The sequence below is a fragment of the Equus przewalskii genome, chromosome 28, assembly GCF_037783145.1.
Source record: "Equus przewalskii isolate Varuska chromosome 28, EquPr2, whole genome shotgun sequence".
NCBI lineage: Eukaryota > Metazoa > Chordata > Mammalia > Perissodactyla > Equidae > Equus > Equus przewalskii.
The window spans coordinates 22238768-22247984 of NC_091858.1; the positions used below are offsets into that span (position 1 = coordinate 22238768).

A 9217-nucleotide genomic window follows, 5' to 3' on the forward strand; every position below is an offset into this window, starting at 1 on the left:
GTGAGAGGCGTCGGCGTGGGTTTAGACTGAGCTCAGGAAGCCAGTTTGCACGTCATTTTCTTGTGACTTTTAATACACAAATAGTTGGGTTTAACCAAGTTTGGAATTTGGCTAGTGAAAACAACATTGGTGAAGAGTAGCAAGGAAGTTAAGGTTGTTTACAAGGGATTAATGAGAGTTATAGTCAATGTAAATTAAAATAGGAAAGGAGGAAAAGTAGACATGTTGAAGATTACGGAAAATTTAAAAAGTGGGAGGGTCAATGAACACTGAAAACTCTTGGCACAAAAAGAAATAGTAGATTCCGAAGAATTAATGGGAGAAAAGAGCAGAGTGAGTGAGGGCTGGATGTGGTGAGTTTGAAGAAATTTGGAGAAAGGAAGAAAAATCTGAGTGAAAAACAACGATAAACGAGGATTTTCAGGACAGCTTGTTGATCATAAATGAAAATCTTCCTGGCATTTTTTGAGGCACCTCTGCAAACATTTACAAGTACGTTTTGCGGTGGGATTGGCATTTCTTTGAACATGACCCCACCCTGAGGGAATGCCTGTGTGAACTACAGAGGGGATTCTGATTCTTTATAATTATCAAATCTTCATCATACCCATATGACAGTCAGGGTGAGCTCTTAGTAGAGGGAAGCAAACTATTTTGTACGTGACATTTTACTGGAACACAGCCATACCCAGTCGTTTATGTATCACCCCTGGCTACTTTCACACCACAGCTACAGAGCTGAGTAGTCACCATGGAGTCCACACAATAGAATTCACAGAGCCTAAAATAGCTACCATCTGGTCCTTTACAGAAAAGGTTTGCCGATCTCTGTTTTAGAACATAGGATCAAATCACGTTTCTCCTACTTCAAACCCTCCAGCGACTTCCAGTCACAGGACAATCCAAATTTGTTGGCCCAGCCTACCTCTCCATATTCATCTCCCTATTCTCCTTCCAGCCGGCTCCTTCATGCACAGCCACAGAGGCCAGCTTTCTGTTCCTCCAGCGCAACAAGTGTCTTTTTGCCACATGCCTTCACCATAGCTGCTCCTTGGGCCAAGAACACTCCTGCCCTAAATCTTTACATGGCTGGCTTGTCTCATCATTCAGTCTTCAGCCTCCACGTCTCCTCCCAAAGGAGGGATCTCGGGCACTGCATCCCACGCTTTCCTTCAGAGCACTTATAGCGCTCTGTTGTATAAGCACTTGTTCGTTCGTTTCTTTATTTTCTGCTTCTCTCTGTGAGAATGTAAGTTCTGTTGGGTTGGGGTTCATGTTTAGTTTTTGTTCACTACCTGTGAGCCTCAGAACCTGGAGCCAGGCCCAGAGGAGGTGGTCGTGAATACAGGTTAAATGAATGAAAACAAGAGAAAAAATAAGAAAGCACTAAGCACTTCTGAATATTACATATGTTTCTTTCCAATACTGCTTTGAGGTCCACCGTGTAAGGAGTTTGGACCGTGACTGCCCTAACTTAGTGTCTTCCTATAGAGTGCACAGACTCTGGAGCCATCTGAATGACAGCTCTGCCCCTTACCAAATGTGTGATCTTTGATAAAGTTCTTAACCTCTCTATTTCAGTCTCTCCATTCGGAAAATGGAGATAATGTAGTAGGTATGCCAAAGCGTTGTGAGGATTAAACAAACTTACGCATCTGAAGGGCTTCAAAGAGTGTATGGCTTGTGGTAAGCACTGAAGAAGTGATGGCTATTTTTATCATCATCATCACCATCATCTATATTCTTAGACCAACAGACTACTGCCAGGAAGGCATCATCACCTAGGAACATGGAAGATTCTATCATGCCAAACTCCAAATCATAAGGTAGGGGTAGCATGTGCTCAGAAAAGGCATGTGGTGCGTGCTTATGATTTTCAATCTTATTTCAACTAAAAAGGGTAAATTCAGTTGGAAGTCAACAACCTTATACAGACTACATTTCAACTCTCCGTATGGATTGGGGAATGACATTTTGCTTATTTTGCTCCTAATTTCCTCTTTGTAAAATAGATTATTTCTAAGGTCTTTCCAGTTCTAAAAGTTTATGATTTTTTTTGTAACCACAAATCCCCATGTAATACAAAGGAGAAGAAACTAAAAACTACTTAATTTTCAACAAATTCTAACTTTTTAAGGTATAAAACATGAGACAGTTTTTATTTTCATCCTGATTTATAGTATCAACATTTTTGAGTCTCACAAAAATTCTTGTGCTGTAAAATAAGTACAATGCTACTCTGTTTCATGAATAAGGGAAAAGATGTTAAATGATTTTTCCAAGGTTGTTCTAAAAATTATTTAAGAAGACCTAGGATTAAAATAAAATCACTTTTTCCAAGCTTCTTGTCACTTTCCTGAGTTAGCTTTCATTCTCTCTGGCACACTTAGAAAAGTTAACTTGGTAGCATTCCCCTTTTAAAAAGTGTAATCCTGGATGAAATAACCATATATCGCTCCAAAGAGATTTCAAAGTACCAAGAATAGTTTCTGGATCCTAAACTCCTAGGAGAATTTACTTCATTAGATCACAAAATATACTCAAGTTAGCTAATAAAGAGCCAAAAGTTATTTCACACTAGGAGTTAGACAGGCGTCAAAGGGGAATTGTAAAATGTAACCACTGCAGAAACCCCTTACTTTACATTCAGTGGCTGCTGCTCCTTTCTGGGCAATTCTTCATGTAGATAATGATTTAAAGGGCTGTAAATACTTGTCTTGAGATAACTATTCTAGATTTTTTTTGGTTTATTTTCTCATTTAGATCTCAATTGGCATCAAGAGAATAGACATTTAAAAACAGCTATCAAAAGATGATTTTCATAGGCCAGAAATCACATGTTTAAAATTAATATTTATCAAATATATTTGTGATACATTAAAAACTGTACTTAAAATACAAGAAAATTAATTTTTGTTGATTTTTTTCAACCACCAAAAAAGGGACTAAGAATAACATAGGCATCTCTCTCTATATATCTATATATATGTAGCTATAGATATGGAAAGATGATAGATAAATAGTTAAATTTGCCTCACAAAATAACTCGTGATAATGATGATGATAAAGATGTGAATAGCATCAATATATGGATCATTTTCATGAGGTTTATTCTCCTTTAATGAAAATGAGAAAAAAATTGTCATTAAAAACATAGCGGGGGGCCAGCCTCATGGCTATGTGGTTAAATTTGTGTGCTCTGCTTCAATGGCCTGGGGTTCGCCAGTTCAGATCCTGGGCGCAGACCTACACACCACTTATCAAGCTATGCTGTGGTGGCATCCCACATAGAGGAACTAGAATGACCTACAACTAGGATATGCAACTAGGTACTGGGGCTTTGGGGAGGAAGAAAAACAAAGGAGGAAGATTGGCAACAGATGTGAGCTCAGGGCCAATCTTCCTCAGCAAAAGGCATATGTAAAATATCCCAAAATATGTATATATAGTAAAGTTTATTATTACCATTTCCTAGCTCTTGGTAATTGTTTTCTCTCTGAAACTTGGGAGGAAGAAAAGCATAAATCCTCCTTGGAATGTTTATATCATTCATGTGTCAGAAATGCCAATAGTCTTAAATCCAAGATAATTTATAGGAACTTTACACTTGGTGTGAAAACTATTAATCTCCAGTGGAATCCATGGATCAGTCTTCCTTGGGAAACTAAATCAAATCAAATCAAAAACTAAAGTAAACTAAAAGAGCCACACTTTCCAATTTTGCAGGCAGAACGTATCATAGGGACATTTTCTTAGAAGAAAAGAAAAATCAATAGGTGTATATTCTGCAGTGGGTGAACCACAAAACCCTGAATTTTCAGTTTTCCACCGTCTCTCAATGTCCTGCAAGGAATATTTGTCACTGTCGCAGTTATGAAGCTCTTCAAATAGAGACGTGTTCCAGATTCCTCCGGGAAATAGTTTTCAATAGCAGTTTGGGCAACTGACACAACTGGCTTCCCCACTGAGCTAAGAAAAAGCCATCAGCTCATTAAACGTTGCTAAAGGTAAGGAAGAGGCATTCTGGGTCTCTGGTGGCCTAATTGGCTTCCACTTTGCCCTACCTGAGAATAAATAATGTCCTTACAGTGTCCTCACAAGTGTCCTCATCTGTTTTCATTCCTCTCTCTTCTCCTCTTTCTCTGTTCTTTTCCTTCCAATTTTTGCAGTTTCCTTGCTTCCTGAATTTCTCTCTCCCCTTTCGTTCTTGCAGCAGAAGACAAGAGGATACGATTTAGAAGTGGGCAATATGAACTGGCAAAGAAATATCATTCATGTACCTTTCTTTTTCCCAACTTCTGGCTGGTTCATCTCTTTGAGAAGGGCATAGTACACATTCAACAGAACTTGTATGGGTGATGCATGGTATTAATAAGGACATTTTTGCTTCAATCAAATTTATATCACAGTTTGGGGAATCTAAAATAAAAGGCTTATCTCCTTACTTTCATAGGGAAAACCGACAGTTTACCTAACATGGTAAGATTAGAACTAAAAATACCGAATTATGGCTTTTATATTTAAGCTCTATGTAAGCTCTATAAGTTAATTTGTGGAGGCAAAAGTTCAGATTAGGCAACGGTCTCTCTACTGGAAAGGAAGAGAGGTCCCAAAACCTGCTCCAATAGAGCATGGGAAGAATGTATTTTACTCCATAATTTTTACTTTCTTTTGTTGTATATGTTTAATAATTTACTTAAAATTCATGCATGGGTAAAATGGATAAATTTGTGTAGAAATTGGCATTGTGCAATTGAAGTCTTGGAAGATCACTGGCTATGAGTACCTTCTGTATCTAAAGTATTATGTTTAGCCATCTCAAATAAGTCTTCAGATAACATTCCATTTTCAAGATTTTTCAATGGTAAATGGCAATTTGGAGTAAGCTTTGTCTGTTTATAGACTTGTCATCATCAATACTTGGGCTGAATCGAGGTCACCTTTTAAAGCTATAGATAGATCCCCATACGTGATGGTTGATCATAGTGAGATTAATCTAACCACAAAGCAGATGGCATTTTCATTTGTTTTCATCTAAGTTCACACATCATTCTCCTCAGAGTTGGTTATCCATGTGAGCGGCACCATAGTGTGCTGGCTAGTGTGTGGGATTTGTGGAGGACACAGAACTACCCGGAAAACATTTTCTGAGCAATACTTGTCAGGGAATCCAGAAAGGACCCTCTCAAGGTATGCAGCAGGAACCGCAAAGGGAACGATAGATTATGAAGCCTAAGGGTCTGTTTCCCTTTGCGTGACTAGCAAGACTGAGATCTTCCTTATCTCAATTTCTTAGTAGGATGTTGATGAAGGATTGTGGATTTTCAAAATTCTTTTCGTGTAAAGAATTACTACTGATTTCAAAATCATTTCAGCAGTCACTATAATAATTCTTGGTAGAATTATTAGTAGAACAAACAAACAATTCTTAACACAATAAATACAACACCAAAGGCCAATCTTAGGAGAGAGTACTACATATAATAATACAGGAAAACAGAAAACGTTAAGCAATGATGGGCAAGTTTTAAAATATTAGATTAACACTGGCCACTTAACCAGGACATATCACATTTTTCTCATTTGAAAAATCTAGATAATCACAACCTACCCAGCAATGCTTTTGAGTAGACGAAAGAGTAGAATACATTCATGATCAGTAAGGTGTAGCTGCCATTATTACAGTCATCATTGTTGTGCTGGCAATGCAGAATTTGACCAAAATGAGAAGTCTTTGCTTGTTAGAACCATTTGGATTGTAGACACACACTGTAGAGACAGTTTTAAGTCAAATTTCAGATGTTCTACTTGGGTTAAAAATGCTCATTGATATTAACATAAGAAGAATTTTGGTTACTACGGAACTGGTTTCCAGAGAATGCAAAGTCTAGGGGAGATAAAGGCATATGAGCTTAAATATCTCTCATCTCCATGATAAGGTAAAGGTAGAAGAAATATTAGTTATCCCACACCAACTGGAAACTGAGAAGAAATGCTGAGATGGCCAAATCTAAGCCAATTCAGGATAAACAAAACAATGTGCTGCTCTGTCACAATGATCGTGGGCGTTAGAATGTGACCTAAGTTGGAATCTCAGTTTATCCATCTAGACATGGGATGCTGAAGAAGTCACAACTTCAACGAGGCTGTTTTCTCCTTGCAAAACACGGTCCCTTAGACCCATTTTTGAAGGGCTATCGAGAGGACCAAACGAGATAAAATCATTGAAGGTACCCAGTGGAAAACTTAATACCCTCCGTTGCTGTTTAATATTGGTTAATTTTTACTTCTTTGCCACAGAAATGCTTGTGAACTACTGTGAAAGTTCATAAATAACACATTTCAGAAAAAGTGAGGTGAAAATAAGCAATTGTGCCTGGGGGAAATGCCCATTTAGCAAAAGATTCTTCGATAATTAGGGAGGAAATTAAAATTCCATATTTAGCTAACAAACATTAAAGAAATATAAAGGCAGTGTTGGGCGGCCTTCAAAATGTGTTGTCTTTCCCTCATTTTCTATTCAAACTAATTATTAAGGACAACAGAACTGTTTTGTTAACTCATACTAATGATGAGGAGCTCTACCACAAATTACTGAATATCCAGATTAGTCACTAAATAACAAGTCCATAAAAAGAAGAAATATAACAGTGCTGAAATATAGGAGGCAATATGTTCATTCTGTAGCTGCAGTTGAATTTTAATTATTTTGGATAATCCTTTATTCCACGTACATGAATGTTCTTCGTCACATTTCGGGTCATATCAGGTGGCCTCAACATTTCCATATCTGACTGGAATCATTACCTAAATACTGGATGAGTCAAGCAAGGAATTTGGATGACTGATTTATATTAACATATGCCACATTCATGTTTAAAATAGTTTTCATTTTTCTTTTAAGGTTTGATTATTCTTCCATCACCGGAGTGCCACGATTACCATTCAACGGGGTCACGTGAGTTCGGCAAGCAGCAAAGCAGACGTAACATTATTAATTGGTTCTTGTAGAATGCATTTTCAATCAATAATGATCAGAATTGCTGAGGCTATCATGTGATCATTTGCTGTGTCTGTTAAAATGGCTGCAATAAGCAATTCAGCAGTAACAGTCTCAGATGATTGCTCAGTTTTATGTGAAAAGACATTTACCACCAGCAGAAGAAGGGTGTTCAAATGAGGTATTCAGAAATAAAAGCCAAATTTGGGCAAGAAAGTAAATCCTTATTCTAGAACTCAGAGCCCTCTAACACACCTAACAAGGTTATAACAGAAACACCTTATCCATGTCTGATCCACTAACTCGAACCTATTTGATAACAAATAACTCACTCCTGAAGAGAGTGCCCCAGATTCAATTTCTATCTCACAGTCCAAGTAAATAAGAAAAGACTGACAAATCTCTCTCCATAAATCCCCACGATTTTCTGTCCCCTTTGGTTAGATTGGGGAAAAGGCAGAGTAGAAAATGAGGTTTTGCTCTGCTAATAGGCTACAGAAGCAGAAAGTTTGTTTTTGAAGTACTCCAGGAGATCACATATATCAAGGAGATAGGTTAGACAGAAAGAATAATATTTGCAGAAAACTAAAGGGGATTAAAAGGAAAGGAGAGCAGATTTAATAAAACTTTTTAATTGAAAAATTATTACCTAGTCCTTAACAGCACATGGAATGAGGATTCCAGTTTCAAAATTTTTGTGGGTGTTGCAGAAAATAAAAATTGTCTTTCTGAGGGTACTTATGCCACTAGAAAGGAAAGGGGAAAGGTGTATCCCTTTGTGAACATCTTGTATAGAAATGTCCCAGGTCAGGATAAAATGAGCAGTTTCAGGGAGAACTCACTGCGCTGACACTATGGGGCCGAGAAAGCTTTGGTGGCCATCCATGCACCCATGGTACTTCACAGACAAGACTGTGTATCATAACTAGTTGTTGACATTGGCTGGAACACCTGCCAGAGGAGGGGCTACTCAACTTTTCCTCACTTTCAAGAACTACTTCTTAATGCAAACTGGTGCAGCCACTATGAAACAGTATGGAGGTTTCTCAAAAAATTAAAAATAGAAATACCATATGACCCAGCCATCCCACTGCTGGGTATTTATCCAAAGAACATGAAATAAACAATTCAAAAAAGTTTATGCACCCTTACATTCGTTGCAGCATTATTCCCAATAGCCAAGACGTGGAAGCAACCCAGGTGCCCATCAATGGATGAATGGATAAAGAAGATGTTGTAATAGGGGCCAGCCCCATGGCCGAGTGATTAAGTTCGCACGCTCTGCTTCAGCGGCCCAGGGTTTCGCCAGTTAGGATCCTGGGTGCAGAAATGGTACTGTTCATCGGACCATGCTGAGGCGGTGTCCCACATGCCACAACTAGAAGGACCCACAACTAAAAACACACAACTATGTACTGAGGGGCTTTGGGGGAAGAAAAAGGAAAAGTAAAGTGTCAAAAAAAAGAGATGTGGTATATATATACAATGGAATACCACTCAGCCATAAAAAAAAGATAAAATTACGCCATTTGTGACAACATGGATGGGCCTTGAGGGTATTATGTTAAGAGAAATGTCACAGAAAGAAAAACACCGTATGCTTTCACTCATATGTGGAAGATAAACACATGGACAAAGAGAACAAGTTAGTGGTCATCAGGGCAGAAGTGGGTAGGGCGAGGTGAAAGGGGTAAAGGGGCACACATATATAGTGATGGGTAAAAACTAGACTGTTAGTGGGGAACACACAGCTTTTACTGAAACTGATACATAATAACGTACACCCGAAATTTACATGTTATAAGCCAATGTGACCTCAATAAAATAAACAAAATATGAAAAAACAAACAAAACAAAAACAAACAACAAAAAAGAACTACTTCCTGATGTGGTACCTTGCCTAGGTTGGTATCACAAAAGCATCAAATATTGTACTTAATTTTAATAAAAGAACCTTGATTCTACCCTCTGCCAGATTGATTTTTTTTTAATGTATGGATTTCTTTTAAAATTGCAACAAAAAATATCTTTCCTTTTAGTTCTTACTTTTGGTTACAACCTTGAAATTTATGCTCTCCAATTCTTATTAAAAATAGAGCTGGAATTCATCCATTCGTCCATATAACTGCATATTCTAAATTTTATACTAGGGTCAAGCCTGACCATCAGAATAATGTGTGTTTACACTGGTTTTGTAGCCTCTTATAAAAACACTCA

General features: G+C 37.8%; 1 long non-coding RNA gene across 1 annotated transcript; it reads left to right on the forward strand.

The window, feature by feature from the left end:
* The first annotated feature begins 6100 nt into the window (after nt 1-6100).
* Nucleotides 6101-8061, forward strand: LOC139080066 (uncharacterized). Its single transcript, XR_011534214.1, has 2 exons — nt 6101-6230; nt 6905-8061. It is a non-coding gene; the product is annotated as an uncharacterized lncRNA (long non-coding RNA).
* The last annotated feature ends 1156 nt before the right edge of the window (nt 8062-9217 follow it).